The sequence below is a fragment of the Trichosurus vulpecula genome, chromosome 3 (genome assembly GCF_011100635.1).
Source record: "Trichosurus vulpecula isolate mTriVul1 chromosome 3, mTriVul1.pri, whole genome shotgun sequence".
Lineage (NCBI taxonomy): Eukaryota > Metazoa > Chordata > Mammalia > Diprotodontia > Phalangeridae > Trichosurus > Trichosurus vulpecula.
Genome location: NC_050575.1, coordinates 131,779,613 through 131,800,675, shown reverse-complemented (window position 1 = coordinate 131,800,675; position 21,063 = coordinate 131,779,613).

The following is a 21,063-nucleotide window of genomic DNA, read 5'->3' as shown; positions in this document are numbered from 1 at the left end:
CTCTAGAGCTGGCTGTGGGGGTAGGTGCTCCTTCGGGCCAGGCTAAGGAGAATCTCAAGGTAAGAGAGAGACAAGAAGGGCAGGCTCCCGCCCCCGCCCAGGGCAGCCCTTTGTCCCCAGGGGTGCCGGGACTTGTTTCGTTTTTTTTTCCCTCGATTTTCTACTAACAGTTTCCCGGGTAAGGCGAGGTCAGGGTAGGTCTCGCTTCCTGACCCTGCGGGGAAGCGAAGGAGCCACTGCCGCCTGTTTGATGGGCCGCGGGGTCAGGAGTCGCCGCCGCTGCCGCCACTGCGCTCTGGTACGCCGTGCCCAGGGCCCGGCTCACCGCGGGGTCTGGACGCCTACAACCCAGCCCAGGCTGCTGCCCGAGAGCCAGGAGCCGGCGGGGCTCAGAGTATGAGCAGCCGCCCAAAGCTGCCTAGGTCAAGTCAAGAAAGGGCTAGGAGAGTGTCTGAATCGGAGCTGCAGAGGGCCCGGGAAGGCTCCTATTTACGAGAATAAAGCTGAGCTCGGACAGTGGTCTAGGCTTTGGTTAGACAGGGAGGATAGGGAGATCGTGGGGTGAGACATGCTTGTTCAGTCATTGAGTAGCGTCCAACCCTTCGTGGGCCCGTGCACCATACTGTCCTTGGAGTTTTCTCGGCAAAGATTTTGGAGTGGTTTGCCATTTCTTTCTCTAGTGAGGAATGATTCGGGAGCAATTGGAGCAAGGGTTTAAAAGTTGGAGGGGGATGGAGTGGCCAATCGAAAAGACATACTGGTTAGGACGACAGTCGTTACAGTTCTGTAAGTGATGGGCAGCTGTCTCCCCTGTATAGGCTGCCCTCACCAGCCTAGCTCCCCACAGAGACCCAGCTCCCTCCCCGGACCCAGATCCCCAAGGGCAGGATCCCTTGTGGCTGCACCTTAGAAAGCCCTGCACTCCAGTACCTCGTGCAGGCAGCCGAATACAATACAAACAAGACAGCTCAGGACAAACACCCACCATGTAGACCTCCACTGGGGCTGTTGATCTGGGCCCCTCTTCTTTCTCTGCACTCCCTCTCTTGCCAATCTCTTTTCTTCCAAATGTGTCAACTACCATCTCCATGGAAACAATTGCCAAATTTATATCTCCAATCCTCACCTCACTTTTAAGCTCTAGCCCTGCATCTCCGATTGTCTTTGGGAAGCCTCCAGCCTCAAACTCAGCTATGGGGAATTCAGAAAGTAGTTGTTTTCAGGTTCAGGTGTGCAGAAGGTGAGGGGCAGAGCAAAGGTCACATTCAGCTCATCATTATTATCTTTCCCCCAGAACTAGTCATTTTCCCTACCCTTAGGCACCAGGCGGAATAGGTGTTTCTGAAGAGATAAGAACCCTTCTGAGACAGGCCTTGCAACTGACCCAGAGAAACAGTAAGAAGGGGAAACATGCTACCTAGAGAGACTCTGCTACAGGGAGAGCATCTCATAAAAGCTGAACTGATCTGATATCTTCACTGTCTCCTCAACCAGCAGCATATTATTACTAGTTATTATTAATAATAACTGATGTTTATTGCTTTAAAATATACAAAGCACTTTACATGATCTCATTTCATCCTTACAAGAGACAATGAGTTAAAGCTGAAGAGATGTAAATTTCAATTTGATAGAAGGGACACCTTTCTAAAAATTCGAGCTGTCCAAAAGTGTTCAGTAGGCAGTTCTCCATTACTAAACCCAGGCTGTATGACCACATTTAATTGATGTTAGAGAGATCTTTGTTCACATTGAGATTGGAATAGAGACCTCATCAGAGTTGAAGTTTCTTTCAGCTCTGAAATAGGTGGTACAAATATCATCCCTATTTTTCACATGAGAAAACTGAGGCTCAGAAAGATTAAATGGTTGGCTCCCAAATTACACAGCTTTAAAACTACCAATTAGAAAATAACATGTTTCCTGATTCTTAAACTAGATCTCTTTCCATTACCAGGCTGCGTTCCTAAGAACCCTGTACCTAGCCAAGGGTGACCTCAGAACTACTTTCTTGCTCTAGAAACAGTCAAGGAGTCAGCTGTCAAATCCAAACCTCCCTTCTGCCTAGAATCCCTTCCTGCCCTTTAGTTCTCTCAGCTAAAATACCCAATCTTTACCAGTTATAGGGACCTTGACATGGAGAGGCAGCTAGCTGAAGATGGAATGAACTCAGAGTCAGCAGGACTAGGTAAAAGTCCTTGATTCTTCTGTTTCTTTGCTTTGTGAACATCTCCATGCCTCAGTTTCCTCATCTGTAAAATAGGAATATTGATAACAATCCTTTTTGCAACCCACCTCTCAGGAAAGATCAGGAAGGAAAGATCTTTGTAAAGTTGTTAGAGCCTAGGTTCTGAGCTAGCTAAAAGGCAGAATCCAGGTCAAAGCTCTCACAGATGAGGAAACTGAGACCCATAAAGTCACTTTCCCAAGGTCACTCAGGTAGTATATGTCAGAGGTAGGATGTGAACCCAAGTTTCCTGACTCCAGCGCCAGCGTTAGTCCCACTACCTCTCTTTGCAATTGCTGTAGAAATGAGAACTATTAGTACTGCTGCAAATGAAAGCTAACAGTTCCCCTACTCCCCTGGGCAAGGCTGGGCTGTTCCAGGAAGTTAACTGAGCCTTAGTCAGCAGGAACCAACACCCCCTGCAACTTGGCCTGACACCCAGCTGGGGAAAGGGCTCTAATTCCAATTCAGTTTTCCTTTTCCTTCGACCAGGTGAGGTAGGAGCCTGCTGACCCCTTGGCAGGATTTCCCCCTCAAATGTTTGTCTTTTAACTTAGCCCACTCTGCAGCTGGGGCAGCATGACTGGGCAGAGCCCAGGCCCGGGAGGTCAGGCAATGGTCTTCTGTGGGTCTGGTTGGAGGTGCAGCCTTGGTGGTCTGGCAGAGGTCATTGGTTGGCCAGCTGGAGGAGCCGGTGCTCAGAGCTGAGCTGTTCCCTGAAATGGCTGCTGTAATGAAGCAGGATAAGCAACAAAGTCTTAATGAATCTCCAGGAGTCAATTGCTGGAGGCCTGGGAGGAACAATTACTAGGAAGGAGTCCGGAGCGATAACCATTTAGAAGTTTGAAGACATTTTTGAACCTAATCTTTATGAAAGAATTAGTCAGGGATGAAAAGAGACAGGGGAAATGATTTTGGCAGAAGCTTTGCTCTGCCAAGAGTGTCCCTAGGGTTACCCTCTTGGGGGAAGATGGGCACTTCCACAGCTATGAGATAGAAATGAATGGGGGGATGTCTTTGTGAGTTTTCTTGGTGTCTTGAAGTAAAGGGAAGCATGTTTGTAATATTCTTGATATAATGTTCTTTTTTTCTGCCCTGGGGAAAGGGGTAAGTGTAAGCTTCTTGAGGACAGGGACTATTTACATTTTTTTTCTCCTTGTTTTCCTAGCAGGGTACCCAGAACATAGAAGGGGCTTGTTATTGTTCAGTCATTTCAGTAGTGTCTGACTCTTTGCGAACTCATTTCTTGGCAAAGAAAACTGGAGTGGTTTGCCAATTCCTTCTCCAGCTCATTTTACAGATGAGGAAACTGAGGCAAACAGGGTTAAGTGACTTGCCCAGGGTCACCCAGCCAGTAGGTGTCTAAGCCTGGATTCGAACTCAGGAAGATGAGTCTTCCTGATTCCAGGCCTGGTACTCTATCCACAATGCCACCTAGCTGCCCAAGAAGTTGCTTAATACATGCTTATTGAATGAATGAATAAGTGATGATTCTACTTACTAGTGCTCAAGTGGGATTGTGAGGGCGGAAACCAAAAGTCTGATTGGCAGAGTGGAAGGGCTACTGTATTTGGGATCATAAGACCCTAGTTTGAGTGTAAGATGCTTCATGAATATTAATAATAACAATAAAAATTTCTAATACGTATGTAGTGCTATAAGGTTTGCAAAGCACTGTACATATGTTAATTCATTTGATCCTCACAAACGATTCAGAGAAGTAGATGCTACTATTATCCCCATTTTACAGTTAAGGAGACTGATGCAGACAGGGGTTATGAAATTTGCCCACAGTCAAATAGCCAGAAAGTGTCTGAGGCTAGAATTTAATAATGATAATATCTGATATTTTCTAACAATTTAAGGTTTACAAAGCGCATTACATGAAATATGTTGAGATAGCAGTTACAAATATTCTTGCCATTTTACAAATGAGGAACTAAATCTCAGGTGGATTAAGTGACTTGCTTATGGTCTCAAAGCTATATGACAAGCAAAGGATTTGAATTCAGGTGTTCCTGCCTCCATGGACAGCTAGGTGGCACAGTTGATGGAGTACTGGGTCTGGAGTCAGGAAGACCTGAGTTCAAATTTGATCTGGGACACTTTCTATCCATGTGACTCTGAGCAAGTAATTTAACCCTGTTTGCCTCTGTTTCCTTATCTGTAAAATGAACTGGAGAAGGAAATGGCAAACCACTCCAGTAGCTTTGCTGAGAAAACCCCAAATGGGGTCATAGGGACTCAGACCCAACTCAGAAATGACTGAACTCAGGTCTTCCTGACTCCAACTCCAGCACTCTATCCTTAATTTTGTCACAACTCAAACTCAGCACATTTTAAACTAAACTCCTCATCTTTTCTCCTAAATCTCTTGTCTCAGTTACTCACCCTCCCATTGCTGGGACCATATTTGCTTCTTCCCCGTCACTCACTTCTCATATTCTTTTTTTTCTTTTTAATATTTTATTTCTTCCCACTTATGTGTGAAAACAATTTTAACATTCTTTTATCAAATTTTGAGTTCCAAATTCGCTCCCTCCATCTCCATCCCCCCCTCATTGAAAAGGCAAGAATTTGACATCTCACTTCTCATATTCAGTCAGTTACCAAGTCCTATCCATTCTATCTCAGCAATGTCTTTCACATTCATCCCTCTTTCTTTTTCCCCTGCTATGACCCTAGTACAAGCCCTCCTTACAACTTTCCTATACTGTTGCAAAGCCTCCTTAGAGGTTTTCTTGCACCCTCTACTTTCCTCCCTAGAGTCTAGTCTTCATACTGCTTCCAGAATGATCTGTATTGGCTCAAGGTAAGAACACTTGGGTTCAAATATGACCCTATCTGTGTGACCTTGGATAAATCACAACTTCCCTTGGCATCAGGTTCTTATCTGTAAAATTTGGGGAGTTGGATACGATGGTTTCTGAGTCCCCTTCCATCTTTGATCCTATGATCTCTCTCATGCATGGATCTGGTCGTCATCCTTCTGCTTAAACATTTTAGCGGCTCCCTATTGTTTATTGAATCAAGTTCAAACTCTTCTGCTTGGCATTTAAGGCCTTCCACAATCTGGTAGCACCCTACTTTTCCAACCTTATATAATATTACCCTCCTCTGAGCACGCAACGTTCAAACCAAACTGGACATCTCTTTGTCTTCTGGCATTCACTGCCAGATGCCAGCTCCAGGCTTTTGTGAATCTAGTTTTCTCCTCCCAGAATGTCCTCCCTACCACAACAGAACTGAACTAAATGACTTATAAGTTTCTTGCCAATTCATATTATGAAACTCCTATGAAATGGTGCCTCCTCCAGAAAGCATTCTCTGATTTCTTCAGTCTGCAGTGCCCTGCCTCCTCTGGATTTCAATAACATTTTATTTGCATTTCTCCAGTGCACTTATCATGAAAACAGTTGCATCAGGTATCTATGCAAGACATAGTATAGTGGATAGGAAGCTGGTCTCAGAGTCAGGAAGACCCGGGTTCAAATCTTCTCTCTGACACATACTGATTCTGGGACACTGAGCAACTCTTGTAAGGTAAGCTCATTGCTGTGTGATGGGGAGGCAAGTCTCCTAACCTCTGTCTGCCCAGCTCTTCATCTGTAAAATGGAGATTAACAACAGCGCTTGCTTTCCAGAGATTTTGTGAGGATAAAATGGCATAATATTCATAAAATGCTTTGCAAACCTTTTCAGTGACCCTGATGACTCTCTGAGACTTGAAGGTATTGATCTGCTTTGGGAGAGGAAGTTCAGCATTTGGAGCTCTCTACAGTTGCAAAAATCACAAGTCTGGCATAAACAAGCAAATAAATAAATAAATCGTTTCTGGTGTTTACAAGAAGGAAACTCCTTAAATGCATGATCATTTCAACACTACTTTGTATGTCCCCTGGCATCAAGTGCAGGATTCTATACAGAATAGGTGTTTAATAAGTGTTATAGGAGAATAGGGGGGTTGATTGTGTTCAGTCTCCTTAATTCTGTGACTGATGCTTCTCAGTCATTGGCCATCTGGTAGGGGCTATGATCCTTTGGCTCAGGCCTGAAGGAAAGGGAAGAGTCATCCTTTAAGCATGAAGTCCAATCGATGCTGGCCCCCAGGGAGGCCTGGAGCTGCTGCCTGGAAGAGCCAACTTTGTCCCAGGCACCAACACTCACTGACACATCTCATATCCCATGGCCTGTTGGAAGCCAGGTTGTGGGGATCTCTGTAAGCTGGCAGACTGGATAGGTCCCTGTACCTGGGAGATGATAGAATACAATACTGTACCTGATAACGGTGGAGGGGAACTCAGAACATCAGTGTTGGAGCTGAAAGAAATTCCAAGGAAACTGGAACCCAAAGGCATCGAGGGGGTGTGGGAGTTTCTGGACTGTGGGTTGGGTTTCTGTCCAAAGCAACTTTGACTAGTGGGCATAAACTAGGCATCCCAGAGGATATACCACGGAGTTGGTCTCAACCTTTGTAATAGCTATATCGTTTCACCTTTGAAGCCCCATTTTCTTCAGTGGGAGTGGAGCATCTACCAAATCAGAAAACCCGGAAGAGACTGGGAGGAGAGAGAGTAGGAAAGGACAGGAGGCTGAGGGGATTAAAGAAGGGGGAATGACGTGGGCACTATGGGAGAGGCAGAGACTTGGGAGAAACCGAAGCGTGGGTGGGGTCGGGGCTGTGCCCCAGAAGGGGGTGGGGGTGGGGCGGGACAAGGACCCAAAGGAGGTGGAGGTGGGTGGGAATGGGTATCCCAGCCTCCCTCCTTGCGGCAGTACTGCGCTGTTTGTTAGCAAACACACCCTAATCCAGCCGATTTCCTTGCTGCGGATGGAGGAAAGGCTGGAGCAGCCTACAGAGCCTGGGGAAGGGGTGTGGGCTGAAGCTGAGAAAAAAACCTGGGGTATACGCGAGGTTATGCGTTAGGACTGAAGCTGGAACGAGGGTGAGGGGTGGAGCCGGGGGGCCGACCCGGACCCGTGCCGGTTGATACTAATTCCTCGAGCTGAGATCCAACGGGATTGGCCCTTCCTTCCCCACATTTAGGCCGGTGGCGGGGGGGGACACGGGACGGACGGACGTGGAGGAGCCAGGAGCCCCAGGGAGAGGATCTAACCAAAGCTTGCTGGAAGAGAGGAGATGGGCGCGAAGTGGGCTGGTGCCTTTCCCCTTTTAGCTACCAGCAGCTAACAAAACCGAGCAGGTGGCTGCCGCAACCCGGGCCCTGCCCCACCGCCTAACCGGTCCCTCTATGATGTGTGTACCCTCTCCCCACCTCTGCCCCTACCGGCGTATCTGGAGGGAAAATGTGGGGCTCCGGGGCAGGAGAGTCCAGCCCCCTGCCTCTGAGGCTGAGGGTCGGGAGGCGGTGGCAGAGGAAGGGAGATTGGCTGAAAAGGCCTCTATGCCCTCCATCTCAAGTGAAGATCCTGAGCCACAGAAGATCTGGGCAGACGAAGATGTTTCCGGGCAGTCCCTTGGGAACTGCAGGCAGGTGCCATGCCTTCCCCTTTCCCTACCCGGGGACGGGAGGCTCATGGCCCGGAGGACCTCCATCACACACACGCATGCACACAGGCACACAAACACACGCGCACGCACGAGAGTGGAATCCCTCGGGAGTGTGGCAAGGCTTCCCTTCCCTAGCAGAGCGGCCAGCCTAGTCTGCAGGATACAAGCAAGTCCGAACCGAAGGCAGCCTAGGTCGTCATGGCAATGGTACAGTCAATTGGCTGCTCTCTTCGCTCCCAGGTGGCTTCCCACTAATCCTCACTTAGGGGGTCTGCTTTAAAAAATAAAAACAAAAATTTTTCCTGGAATCTATTAAGCCTGATCTAAAGAAAAGGGCGAAGAACTTGGAGTCAGGAGACCTAGGTGAACGTTCAGATTCCAGTTCTGCTCCTTACTAGCTGTGTAATCACGTATAAATCATTTAATCTCCGAGGTGCAACTGCGTTATCGCTAAAATGGGAATAATCTTTGAATGACCTGTCTCACAGGTTCTTGAGGGAAGGCTTACAGTGATAAGATCTCTTACGGTGATAAGTGATAAACCAGAGCACTGGAGAAATGAACGGGAGAAAAAGAGATTTACCAGGGCCAAGACTTCAACTGGAGTCTGAGCATAGGTCAGGCTTCCTCGTGTCTGGGCCATTACCTGCCCCCTCGCTGGACGCGGAAGCCTGGCCTCCAGCTGGTGAGCAGGCGAGCACACCTGTCTGAAAGGCTTCCTCAAAGATGGTAAAGCTTTCGCACGCCACTGGGATTGGCCGCTGCCATCACTTCCCTCGATCCCCTTCCCAAGTCTGGAGAGGAGCTGGGGAAGAGCAGTGGAACCCTGGACTAGGTCCCCAGCCTCAGAGCTGCCCCTGCAATCTCCATTCACACACTCATGGAGTTCAGTGTAGGACAAGGGCAGCAGGGAGTGACTAAAGACCAGGCACGTGTACTGGTGAGAGGGGCGAGTCTCACTTAATCTGAGGTTTGGCAAAGGACTCCGAGAAGAGTGAGAAAAGGATTAACATTCTCCCTCTCACACAGCTCCAAGGAATCGGGTACCCGCTCCCCTCCCCCACCTCGGGATAGGCACGAGAGAACTTGTCCCTTCAAAGGATTGGGGGATAGAGGGAGGGGGGAGGAGTGTTTAAGCCTCCTCAACTGGGAGTCCAAGCTTGAGCTTCCTGGGCAGGGACGGGGAGCTCTGCTCTGGACACGGAGGAGTGGCCCCCCTCCTTGGTCCACCGGGCTTCATAATAATCCTTAAGAAGCAGCATACTGCTTAAGGTGCTGGAAGATCTTGCTTCAGAAAAAGCTTAGGATCTAAATCTGGAAGAACCCTCAGAGAAGATCTAGTCCTCCACTTTAATTTTACAGATGGGGAAACTGAAACCTAAGGCAGTTAGGTGACTTGCTCAAGGTCACACAGGTAGTAAGCATTGATATTGGACAAGTCGTTTGATCTCAGAGCCTCAATTTCCCCATCTGTAAAATGGAGGAAATAATTCTTACACTCTCTAGCTGACAGGTTTGTGAGGAAAGCGTGTTGTTGCTGACCTTAAATGGCTATAAAAATTAAAGTTATTATCATGCCGGGCATACAAACATTTATCTCATTTCACCCTTCAAGAAACTCCTACTCCTGTGAGTGAGTTAGAGTTAATTTTCCTCAGGAAACTGAGGCCCACAGAGGATGAACTACTTGCCCAAGATCAAACATTGGAGATAGCTTCAGGCCCAGCCAGATATGGCAGAACAACAGCCATTAGAAGGGCTGAGGCCCAACAAGCTTACTCCATGCAGCTCCCAGCTTGAGCCAGGACCGACCTCCAGAGTCAGTAGACGGGGGAAGCTAAGCAATGGCTACTTCCAACCCACTCCTGCCCAGCTCAGTCTCCCTTCTTTGAAGTCTCTAAAGAAGCAGTGCGAGGACTTGCCCAAGAACACCTTCAGGGCCCCTGGACTGGTTCTCCAGGATGTTGTGGAAGCCTTTCCCGCAGGGCTTTCTCGAAGCTTATGTGACTCCTTCAGAAAGAGGCACAGCCGTTCTGAAAAACAGTCACAGACTCATGGTCTTCTGGCTAGAAGAGGATTCAGAAGGAACCAAGAACCACCCCTTACAGTCGACCAGAGGGTCAGCCAGACTTTACTGACACTCCTTTCCCTTTCATCTCGGGCGGCCCCCCCCCCCCCCACCCCCCCCCCAAATCCTGATTTCGATCCCTTCTCTGGTCCCACACATTCCCTCCTCTCCGGAAAGACCCTTCCCTGGTCAGTGACACTCCTCCCCTTTTCTTTTTGTGTCCTCCTCCTTACTCACCCCCCTGCCTCCGCCGCCACATTTTTCAGTGACGGGATCTCAAACTCTTTTCCTGTCAGGAGCGGCGCCCCCGGCCCCTCAGCTGCTCCAGCCCCTCTGGCCCAGGCGAGGCAAGCCGGGAACATGGCTCAGGAATTCGGGGAGTGCTTTGAAGCAGGGCAGGGGGATGGGGGTGGGTAGGGAACTAGGTCCGCAGTCTAAAGCTGACAACAAGACCTCCGGGCCAGAATCCGGGAAAAGAGGCCTTGTCTCCCAAGGTGACGAGTCCCAATTTTCTTCAGTAGTTCCCGTGTCACATCCAGTGGGAGTTAGAAACTCAGATCTATCTAGCCAGGTACTTAGATATTTATACTAGATTCTTGGATCTGTCTACATTGGGCACCTAAATGACTACACTGGGTGACCAGGGTATCTAAACTGGTTCCCAGATCTGTCTACCATGCCCACCCAAACTTGTCCATACTGAACACTAGGCAGCCAGATCTGTCTACATGGAACACTGCGATCTGTTTAGATCAGTAACTTCAAGAGGACCTACCCAGTCCCTGTGACTAGAGTCCAAAACTAGAGGTCCTATTGTGACCTTTCTGGCTCTCAAGAACCATAGAAGGAGCTTTCATCCTTTCCAAAGTCATAGAAGCAGCCTCCACTCCTATCTCACCCCTGGCAGGACCACCAGATGAACATCTATCCCCCAAGGCCACAGAAAGATTCCATAATCTCCTCATGACCACAGGGGTATGAAGAACCAAACGAAGCCAAAGAAGCAGCTTCCAGTCTCCCAAGGGCCACAGAAGGTAGGTAGCCCAGAGCTCTCTAGTCCTACCTCCTAAAGTTTTCTGTCTATCTCTGGCTCCCTTGGAGAGAGCAGTGTGTGGGGACTGGGAGGAGGACAGGGTGCTGCTCCAGCACTTGACTGTGGCTTTGCAGGTTCACATCTGACTTTTCTTTGTGATCCTGGGCCAGTGACAATCTCTTTGAGGCACAGATCCCCATGCTAGATAGGAGTCATTTTGTCCCCTTGCTTCATAGCTGCTCCCACATCTGCATGAGATTGGTTGGAAGGGATTGGGGATACCTTACAGATCCAAAGGCTATATGGACTATAACCCAATTTGCTTTCTCCACTGACACAGATCTCCAGTTCTGTCAGCCTTAATAAACAGCTTCATGTAGTCAAAAAGAAAAAAAATACTCACCTCACGGTATACTTGATCGGACGAGAGTTAGCACCAGTTTGTACAATGGACCAAGGGGCTCCAGACCCAGCTTGCTGTGTTTCAGAAACCAGGAAAGAAGTTCCAGGAATCATAGGAGTTTACACCATAGAATATATGCGAAGATGCTATGTTAAAGTAATTGAACACTATTGTCCCATAAGAAAGGATGAAAATGACAAATTCAGAGAAATCTGGGAAGATTTATGTGAACTGATGAGGGATGAAATTAGCAGATCCAGGAAAGAAAGGCAAAGGAACAAACATTTTTAAACAGTATCTGCCATGTACCAGACACTATGCTAAGTGCTTTTTACATGTTATCTTATTTGTTCATCACAACAATGCCGCAAAGTAGGTACTATCATTATCCCTGTTTTACAGTTGAGAAAATGGAGTCAAACGGAGATTAAGTGACTAACCCAGGGTCACTAGCTAGTAAGTGTTTAAGTCAGAATTTGAACTTGGGTCTTCCTGACTCCAGGTATAGCCTGCACTCTACCCACTGTGCCACTAGTTGCCTCTTGAGAAAACTGTATTAGATAGCCACAATATACAAAGGAAAATAATATTTGCAAAACTACAAATCTCTGATTATTATAGTGACCTATCATGACTTCAGAAGAGTGATGGTGAAGTATGACTCCCACTTCTTGACAAAAATGGCCAGAAGATGCAAGATAAGACATTTATTTTCAATGATGACCAATAGGTTAGACAGGAGAGCTTCCATCTGGGGGTAGTGTGTTAGTGAGTAATGACAGAGATACACACAAAGAAAGAAGAGAAAATCAACAAACCCTTTAAAAGTACACCGAAGAAAACAAGAAGTTCAGAAGGGAGCATATATGGTATTTTGTTACTGCCTCATTACATATAATACACTTTCAAAACAAAAATGTAAGAGTTCATGTTTTCACATAGAAGCCTTTTTTCCATTCTTTGTATACTGAAATTTTCATTTTTTGATTGTCTAGTTCATAATAAAAGTTTTTTTAAAAGTGGATTATTAAAGCTGGTCAGAACCTTAGACTATAGAGTGTTAGACCAGTCCAACCCCCTTAGTTTCCAGATGAGGAAACTGAGGCCCATAAATGTAGAATAATTTGCTCAAGGTCACACAGTTGGGATTCGAATCCGTGTCTTCAAACTCCTAATTCCATGCTTTAAAAAACGCTACATTGAACTGTTTCTGGAATTAACCCGTGGGTGTCTGCAGCCCCAAAATATGGTGCAGTCATTGGAAATGGGACTAGACTTGGGCCCCAGAGCACAGAACTATGACCAATTGATTGTTGTTGGTGGTTGTCAGACAGTATAGGAAGGCTGATTTCAGTTCTATTACAGGGAAGACATTCTAACAATTAGAGGATGATTCCAGAGAAAGAGGGACTTAGACTCCTTTTTATTTGCTTTCCAGAGTTACTGTTCCCCAGTTTGAAATCTCATTGTTTGTCTTCTCCATCCTACCTCCATATCAATAACCCACTTTCTTAGGCAGTCACATCTACCACTTGTGCCTTTGTCCATTTTTACATGTGCATCTCTTACTCTGGATTGTCCAGATGTGGGAGAAGTAGATTTGCAGTATACATAAAGATAAAGGGTAGTCCCTGACCCACATCCCTGTCCCAATACAAGGCTTTAGGTGACCTTCACCCAAGATTTCCTTGATCCTCCTAAGGCAATAGCAGTGACCCAAGGTCCAGGAGAGAGGAGAAAAGCAGCAATGGTGGTGGATGCCAGGAACAGGGATGGAAGTATTGGGAATGGGAGTGTTGCATTGACTGAGGGAAGAGCAGATTTGAAATGGGAGCAGACAGCAAAGGGGAGAAAAAAGTGCTATTCATGGACTTTAGAAATGACAAAATATTGTCATGTCTATGGAAGGGCAGAAATGTTGTTCAGTCTTTTTCAGTCGTGTCTAACTCTTCATGACACTATTTGGCATTTTCTTGGCAAAGATGCTGGAATGGTCTGCCATTTCCTTCTCTAGTTTATTTTACAGGAAACAGAGGCAAACAGGGTTAAGTGACTTGCCCAGGGTCACATAGCTACTAAGTGTCTGAGGTCATATTTGATCTCAGGAAGATGACTCTTCTCGACTGCAGGCCCAACACTCTATGTACTGCACCACTGAGCTGCCCTAAGGGTGTAAATACTCAAATAGTAAAATTGCTCTGTGATCTCATTGATGCATTCCTTTCAGTTATCCCAACCCATCCTCATCCAAAAGTAGCAGAATAGGTAAAAGGGACTTTGCAGAATCTTTGGGTATTAAGAAGCTGTAACTGAACAAATCCAGGAGCAGTTTGAGTGGAAAGCATGGTGAAGAGTGCTTAAGTCTGGACCAACAGAGGGAAAATCATTAGTGATATTATTATGATAGTAGATATAGTCAGAGGCGTCAGAGCTGCATGTTGCTGGCAACATTCTCCAGTACAGCAGAACTCCAAACCAGATTAAAATGTAATTGAGAAACATTTAACAAAATAAATTAGAAATACAACAGAACATAGATAATATCTTTTTTTGAGGGGAGAAGGCAGGGCAATTGGGGTTAAGTGACTTGCCCAAGGTCACACAGCTAGTAAGTGTGTCAAGTGTCTGAGGCCAGATTTGAACTCAGGTCCTCCTGACTCTAGGGCTGGTGCTTTACTCACTGCGCCACCTAGCTGCCCTGATAATGTCAGTATGTGGTTTTATATGTACACCTTCTCTTTATATGTACACCCTCAATGCTTCAATTCTCTCCTAGGTCATCACCCCTGCACTGACCATTCTTGCTCCTTTTCCCTATCTTCACACCTTGGTGAACCAGTTCAGTTCTAAACTGTCCTCCTCTCTGGAGTCCCTGGACTCCTTATCATATTGCTGATTATAGTCTGCCAAGCTTCAGCTTTAGATTAAGGAATCATCATTTAGGAATCGTGGTTGGTCATGTCATTGATCAGAATTCTTAAGGCTCTCAAACTTATTTGTTTTTCACAATGCTGCTATTTTATAAATTATTTTCCTTGTTTTATTCACTTCACTCTGCATCAGTTCATACCAGTCCCTATTTGTTCCTATCTATGTGCTCCTGAACAAAGGTGGAGAAAATAACACAACCATTCTGACTGGGTTCACTACAAATTGATAATACCCCGCCTCAACTGGGCCCTCACTGCTGTTAGGCAATCCTACCATATTTCTCTTATCAATTCACTTTCCCATTCTCCACAGTAACTCTTCCAAACTTTTCATCCCTCTTCCAACATCTCAAGGCGCCCCTCCTCCCACTCCCTCAGCTGAGACCCTTGCCTTATATTTTACAGAAAAAAAATTGAGGCCATTTGTCATGGGCTCCCTCTTCTCTCTTCCTTATCTCCTATCACTCAGATGCTTTCTGCCACTACCCCTGTCTCACATGATGAGGTAGCCTCATTCCTTACCAAAGCTAACCCCTCTACTTGTTCAAGTGATCCCATCCCATTCTACTTCCTCTAACAGATTACCCCACTCTGGCACCCCCACTCTTTTCCTTCTTTTTTTTCTCCCCATCTACTGGCTCATTTCCTACTGTTTACAAACATGCCCATCTCTCCCCCATCCTGAAAAAAAATCACTTGATCCTTGTATACCCTCTAAATATCCTTCTATATCTCTTCTGCCCTTTGTAGCTAAACTCCTTTAAAAAGGCCATCTACAATAGGTGCCTCCACTGTTTCTCCTCTCACTTTCCTCTTAACCCCTTATAATCCAGCTTCTGACATTATTGTTCCATCAAAACTTCTCTCCAAAGCTACTGTTAATCTCTTAGTTGCCAAATCCAATGGCCTTTTCTCAGTCCTCATTTTCATTGACTTCTCTGCATCCTTTGACATGGTTGACCACTTTCCTGATACTCACTTCTCTCTAGGTTTTTGGGACATCACTATTTCTTGGATCTCCTCCTAGCTGACTGCTCCTTCCCTGTCTGCTTTGCTGGATCCTCTTCCAGGTTATATCCTTTATACTACTTCACTTGGTGATCACATCAATTCCCATGGATTTAATTACCACCTCTATGCTGATGATTCTCAAAATTACGTATCCTTTCCTAACCTCTCGCTGATCTCCAAACCTTGTTTCCAACTGCCTTTCAGACATCACAAACTGAATGTCCAGTGGATATTTTGAACGCAACATGCCCCAGACTTAACTCATTATCTTTCCCCTAAACCCTCCCTACCCCCTACCTTCCCTATTACTATAGAAGGCAACACAATCCTTCCCATCCCTCAGGGTTATAGTCTAGGTGCCATCTTTGACCTCTTACTGTCTCTCACCACCACTGCCACTGCCACCATCCCTATATCTGATCTATTGCCAAGACCTGTCAATTTTACCTTTTCAACATCTTTTAAATATGTCTCCTTCTGTTCTCTGAGACTGCTACAACTCTGGTGTAGGCCCTTATCACTTAATGCTTGGACTATTGATGGTGGGCCTGCCTGCCTCAAGTCTCTTCTCCCTCTAATCCATCCTCCATTCAACCACCAAAGTGATTTTCCTGAAGTGTAGGTCCAATCATGTCATTGTTCTACTCAATAAACTCCAGAGGCTCCTTCTTGTCTCCAGGATCAAATACAAAATCCACTATTGGGTGTTCAAAGCCTTTCAAAACCCAGGCCCCTCCTACCGCTCCAACTTCCTTATACCTTACTTCTTACTTATACCTATTCTTCCCCTTGACACTGGCCTCTTTACTATATTCTGTGAACAAAACACTGTCTCTTGCTCTGGGCATTTTCACCAGCTGTTGCCCATGTCTTAAATGATCTCCCTCCTCATCTCCACTTACTGGTTTCCCTGACTTCCTTTAAGTTCCAACTAAGATCTAATCTTCTAGAGGAAGCCTTTTCCAACCTCTTAATTCTGGAGACTTCCCTCTTAACTGGTTCCTATTTGTCTTGTATATAACTTTTATTGACTGGCTGGCACAAAGATTATCTATACGCATGCCTCATTACTAGTTTGCTTTAAGTTTGAGCCCAGTCACCTCAGGGACTTTCTGTGTGTATATTTTGGGAGTGGGATTGTTTCTGCGAAAATGGTCCTTGTTATGCCTGCTTAGAAACTACCCTTCCTAGATGGTTTCAGTGAAACTGAAACCTGGAAAGACTGGTGTGAACTGATGCAGAGTGAAGTGAATAAAACAAGGAAAATAATTTATAAAATAGCAGCATTGTAAAAAACAAATAAGTTTGAAAACCTTAAGAACTCTGACCAATGAAATGAGCTACCATGATTCCTGAGAACCAACAATGAAGCATATTACCCATCTCCTCATAGATATTATGGACCCAGAGTAGAGAATGACTTTTTTTTAAATGGACAACACAGGAATTTCTTTTGCTTGATTACATGTCTTTGTTACAAGATCTTTTTAAAAACATTTTTTTCAGTGTGTGGTGGGGCGGGGTGGGGGAAGGAAAGGAAGGGAGAAAAAAAAATCTATTTTTGTTAATAAAAACAAAATTTAATTTTAAAAAATAAAATACTCTTTCTATGAGCTAATTAAATTTGGTTGATTATTATCAGGAAGCACATTGGTGGGAGTCATGAGTTACAGTATTAGAAAACCCCATAACCCCTCAGTTACCCCTAAAATCTTTTTAAAAAATTTTTATTTTTATTTTTTATTAGCTAATTTATTTATTTTCAGTTTTCAGCATTCACTTCCATAAGTTTTAAATTTTCCCCCCTTCTTCCCCCCTCCTTCCCCAAGTACCCCTAAAATCTTGAAGGAGAATAGTAGGCAATACCCTATGGCCTCCCCAAGCTGTCAGTGAGAGTTTGAGAAGGGAGAAGGAATCCAGATTCGTTGCTACATACGTGTAAATGATAATTTTATCCTTCAAAGGGTGAAGAATTAGACAAGGGAATTTTTATTCTGAATCTGATTCTCCCCAACAAAGACAAACTTGGTAGCATGGAAATGATAGAAACCTGGAGGGGAAGTGACCATTATGTTACGGAATTTGTGAGAGTGAACAGAAATGGGCGTAGACTGATGTGTCCCTAGATTTTAGAAGAGAAAATTTCAAAAGGCTCAGAGAGAAAACTGATAGAATTCATTAGCCTAATATTCTATAGAAGAAGTTGACTGAGGTGAGATGGGAAACACTCCAAGATGGAATTCTGAAGGCACAAGCAAAAATTAGACTGAGGAGGAGGAAGAGGGTAGAGTTGCCTAAAGAAATGGGTATTACTGCACTATGTTTCATGTTGATGAACTTATATTTCAAAAACACAAGTATAAAAGAGGGAAGAAAGGACCATTAACTGAAGATGAATATTGAAGACTATACTGATAATCAGTTCTATGATAATAGTGTCAGGAGCCATAAAGCTCAGGAAGAGTGGAAGCAACCAAAGCAAGAGGACGCTCAGAAGGCTATTGCCTGGGGTAGATGGTGATATACAACTAATGACAAGGAGAAGGCTGCACTAGCCATCTCTCATTTTGTTCCAGTTTTTTCAGCTAATAAAATGGTCTTTGGACTGGGAAAGAGAGCAAGAGCGTAGATATAAATCTGGAAGGGAATTTAGAGGTGAATCTAGGCCACTAGTCATTTTATAGATGAGGAAACTGAGGCCTAGGGCGGTTAACTGATTTATCCAACAGAGGTAGGAAGTACCAGAGGTGGGATTTGAATTCAGGTCCTCTGACTCCAAAGCCAGAAATTTTTCCATTGTACAACTAGGCCTCAAAGATGAACAGAGTTGATATTGAAGATAAATGAGGTAATTCGAAAATGTCCAACTGCTCCCAATGATTCGGGTCACCAGACCCAGAGGACCTACATTCCAGGGTACTGAAAGAATTGGAGGATGTGATTTGCCGGGGTATTGTTAGTGAATTTGGAAAGATCTTGGATGTTGACAGAGATGTTTCAGAACTAGAGCAAACCTCCTGATTTTAAACAAAAAAAGGAAGAAGGTGGAGGTCTATGAACTATAGACCGGTGAGTTTGCTTTTAAAATTCTGGGATATATTATTAAAGGGTTGGTTTAAGAGTTTTTAGAAACAGAAGTAATGTTCTCTAAAAGCTACCATAGCTTTACAAGAGTTGGTCATTGCCTTTTTAACAGAGTAACTAGATTGGTAGATGAGGGGAATGCTGTAGACATAGTACACTGAAATTTCTGAAAAGCATTTGATGGTCTCTCACACCTTCCTTGAGGACAAGTTGACTTAATATTGATGTCTAGATATTACAGTAAGATGGATTTGGAACTGATTAAATGATGACTGGTCCTAGAAATTACTGGTTGTCTAATCACTTCTCAGTTTCCTTTGCTGGTTTATCATCCATCTTCTCTTCTCTAAGGCTATACCCACTTTCCTGTTTTCTTTCTATGATCTTTCTCTTAGTTATCTCATCTCCAGTCCTTTGGGTTCAATTATCATCTGCCTCCCAATCGATTTTTCCAGTCCTTTCCTCTCAAATGTCTGTCTTGAATTTCCAGTTGTTTGATGGACATTTCCATCTGGATAATAGGATCATAATTCTAGAACTGAAAGAGACCTTAGAAGTTATCTACGTTCAGTTCCTTCATCTTAGATGTTGAGAAACTGAGGCCAAGAGAGGTTAAGGGACTTTTCCAAGGTAGCAGAGGTAGTTATCATTAGAGGTGAGAAGTGAACCCAGGTCTTCTTCCTCTAGAGCCAATTCTCATCCCCTTGTTTCATGCTGCTTCCAATGTCCTGCTGCTACCTCAAACTCAGCATGTCTAAACCCAAAATCATCATCTTCCTCCTCAAACTACCCCTCTTCTAAACATCCTTGTTCTGGTGATGGCTGTGTGCACCTTCCAGTACCCCCAGACTCACAAACCTGAGTGATCTTTGATACTTCCTTCTCCTCACTCCCCAAATTTAATCAGTTGACAAGTCCTATCAATTCTGCCTTCCCAATATCTCTCATTTTCTTTCTCCTCAAACCACCAATACCTCAAGCTAGATCCTTTTTCACCTGGACTGTCATAGTGTCCTTCTAACCAATCTCCATGCTTCTACTCTCTCCCCATCTACAACCCACTCTTCAAGAAGCTGCCCAAATAATCTTCCCAACGACACCAGTCACTCCTCTGCTCAAAACCCAGCAGCACCTCCTTATTGCTTCTAGTATAAAATACAATCTCCTTTGGCTTGGCATCCAAGGCCCACCACAATCTAGATGCAGGGATGAGAAATCTGCGGCCCGCAGGCCACATGTGGCCTTCTAGGTCCTTGGGTATGGCCTTTGGACTAAGTCCAAGTTTTACAGAACAAATCCTTTTATTAAGGGGATTTATTCTGTGAAGTTTGGATCCAGCCAAACGGCTGCACTTAAGGGCCTAGAGGGCCACATGTGGCCTGGAGGCCTCAAGTTCCCCACCCTTGATAGTCATCTTGCCTTCTATTACATTAGTCCCTTTCATATACTATGTGTTCTTACCAAACTGGATACCACTGGCTATTACCTTGATCTTGACATACTACCTCCTGCTGCTGTCTTAGTACATCTCTATTCCCCACATGTCTGCAATACATTCCCTTTTCATCTCTGGTGCCACCTCTACCATGAAGACCTCCCTAATCCCCCAGTTAAAATGTTCTCTCTTCCTCTTCAAATTTCCCTTCAGATGCTTTATCTGCATCTTCCATTTGCCCTCTTCATTTCCCTGCCTTTTGCATGTACAGACCACATCCCTTCCAATCAAGCATAAGCTCCTTGACAGCAAGAATTGTACTATTTTTCTCTTATTCTCAAAGTGAAGCAAAAAAAGATCATACATAATAACCACTTAATGTGTGTCTTTCGATTGATTTGAAGTAGCAGTGATGGAAGACTGAAGTGTAGGGAGGAGTTAAGGGATCTACTCGGCAGGATCACCAAGTGTCTGGTGTCTTATTTTAGGAATTCTTTCGTGCATGGGTTGCGCTAGATGGCTAATAAGATCCCTTCCAGCTCTTAAATTCTGTAATTCTATGATCACTGTTTTTCCCCTCCCCATGATGGAAAGTTATTTTCTCTCTTCCAATATTTAAGAGTTATGGCATTTCCACCTCTAATGACAGAGTTTTTCTATCCTGATCCAAATCCTCATAGTGGAGAAGTTGTTGGTCCCTCATGATGGAGAGTTGTTTTGCTTTCTTTCCTCCACCTCCATGATGGAGATTTTTCTTTCTATTCTCTCTCCCCATTCCATAATGGACAGTTGTCCCATCCTTTCTCCCTCCCCCATGGTAACGAGCTGTTTTTTCTTGTTTGTTCTCTCACCACGTCCCCATGATGAAACGTACAGTCCCCCCACCATGGAAGTTGTTGTGACAGTTTCCTACCCCTATGATGGAAGGTTGTTCTGTCTTACCCCATTCCATAGTAGAGTCGTTCTATCCACACCCACCTCCCCCCATCCCCAGTGACAAAGAGTTGTTCCAGTCTCCCATAATGGAATTTTGTTCTGGCCTTCTCCCCCCTCACCACCCCCTCCCAGCATTATGGAAAATTATTCCACCTTTTTCCTCCATAATGGAGACCTGTTATGCCCTCTTCTCAAGATGGAGAGTTCTTCTGTCTTCCACAGCCTCCATGATAGAAAGTTGTTCTGTTCACTTCTCTCATCTGTGATGAGAATTTTGCTGACCTTTCCACATTCCCACTCCCATCACCATTTTGGAGATTTCTTTTGGTTCTTCATGATGGAGGGTTGTAATGTCCTCTCCCCCACCCCCACCCACCACAACAAGATGATAGAGAATTGTTCTCATCCCTTATGAATGAGAGTT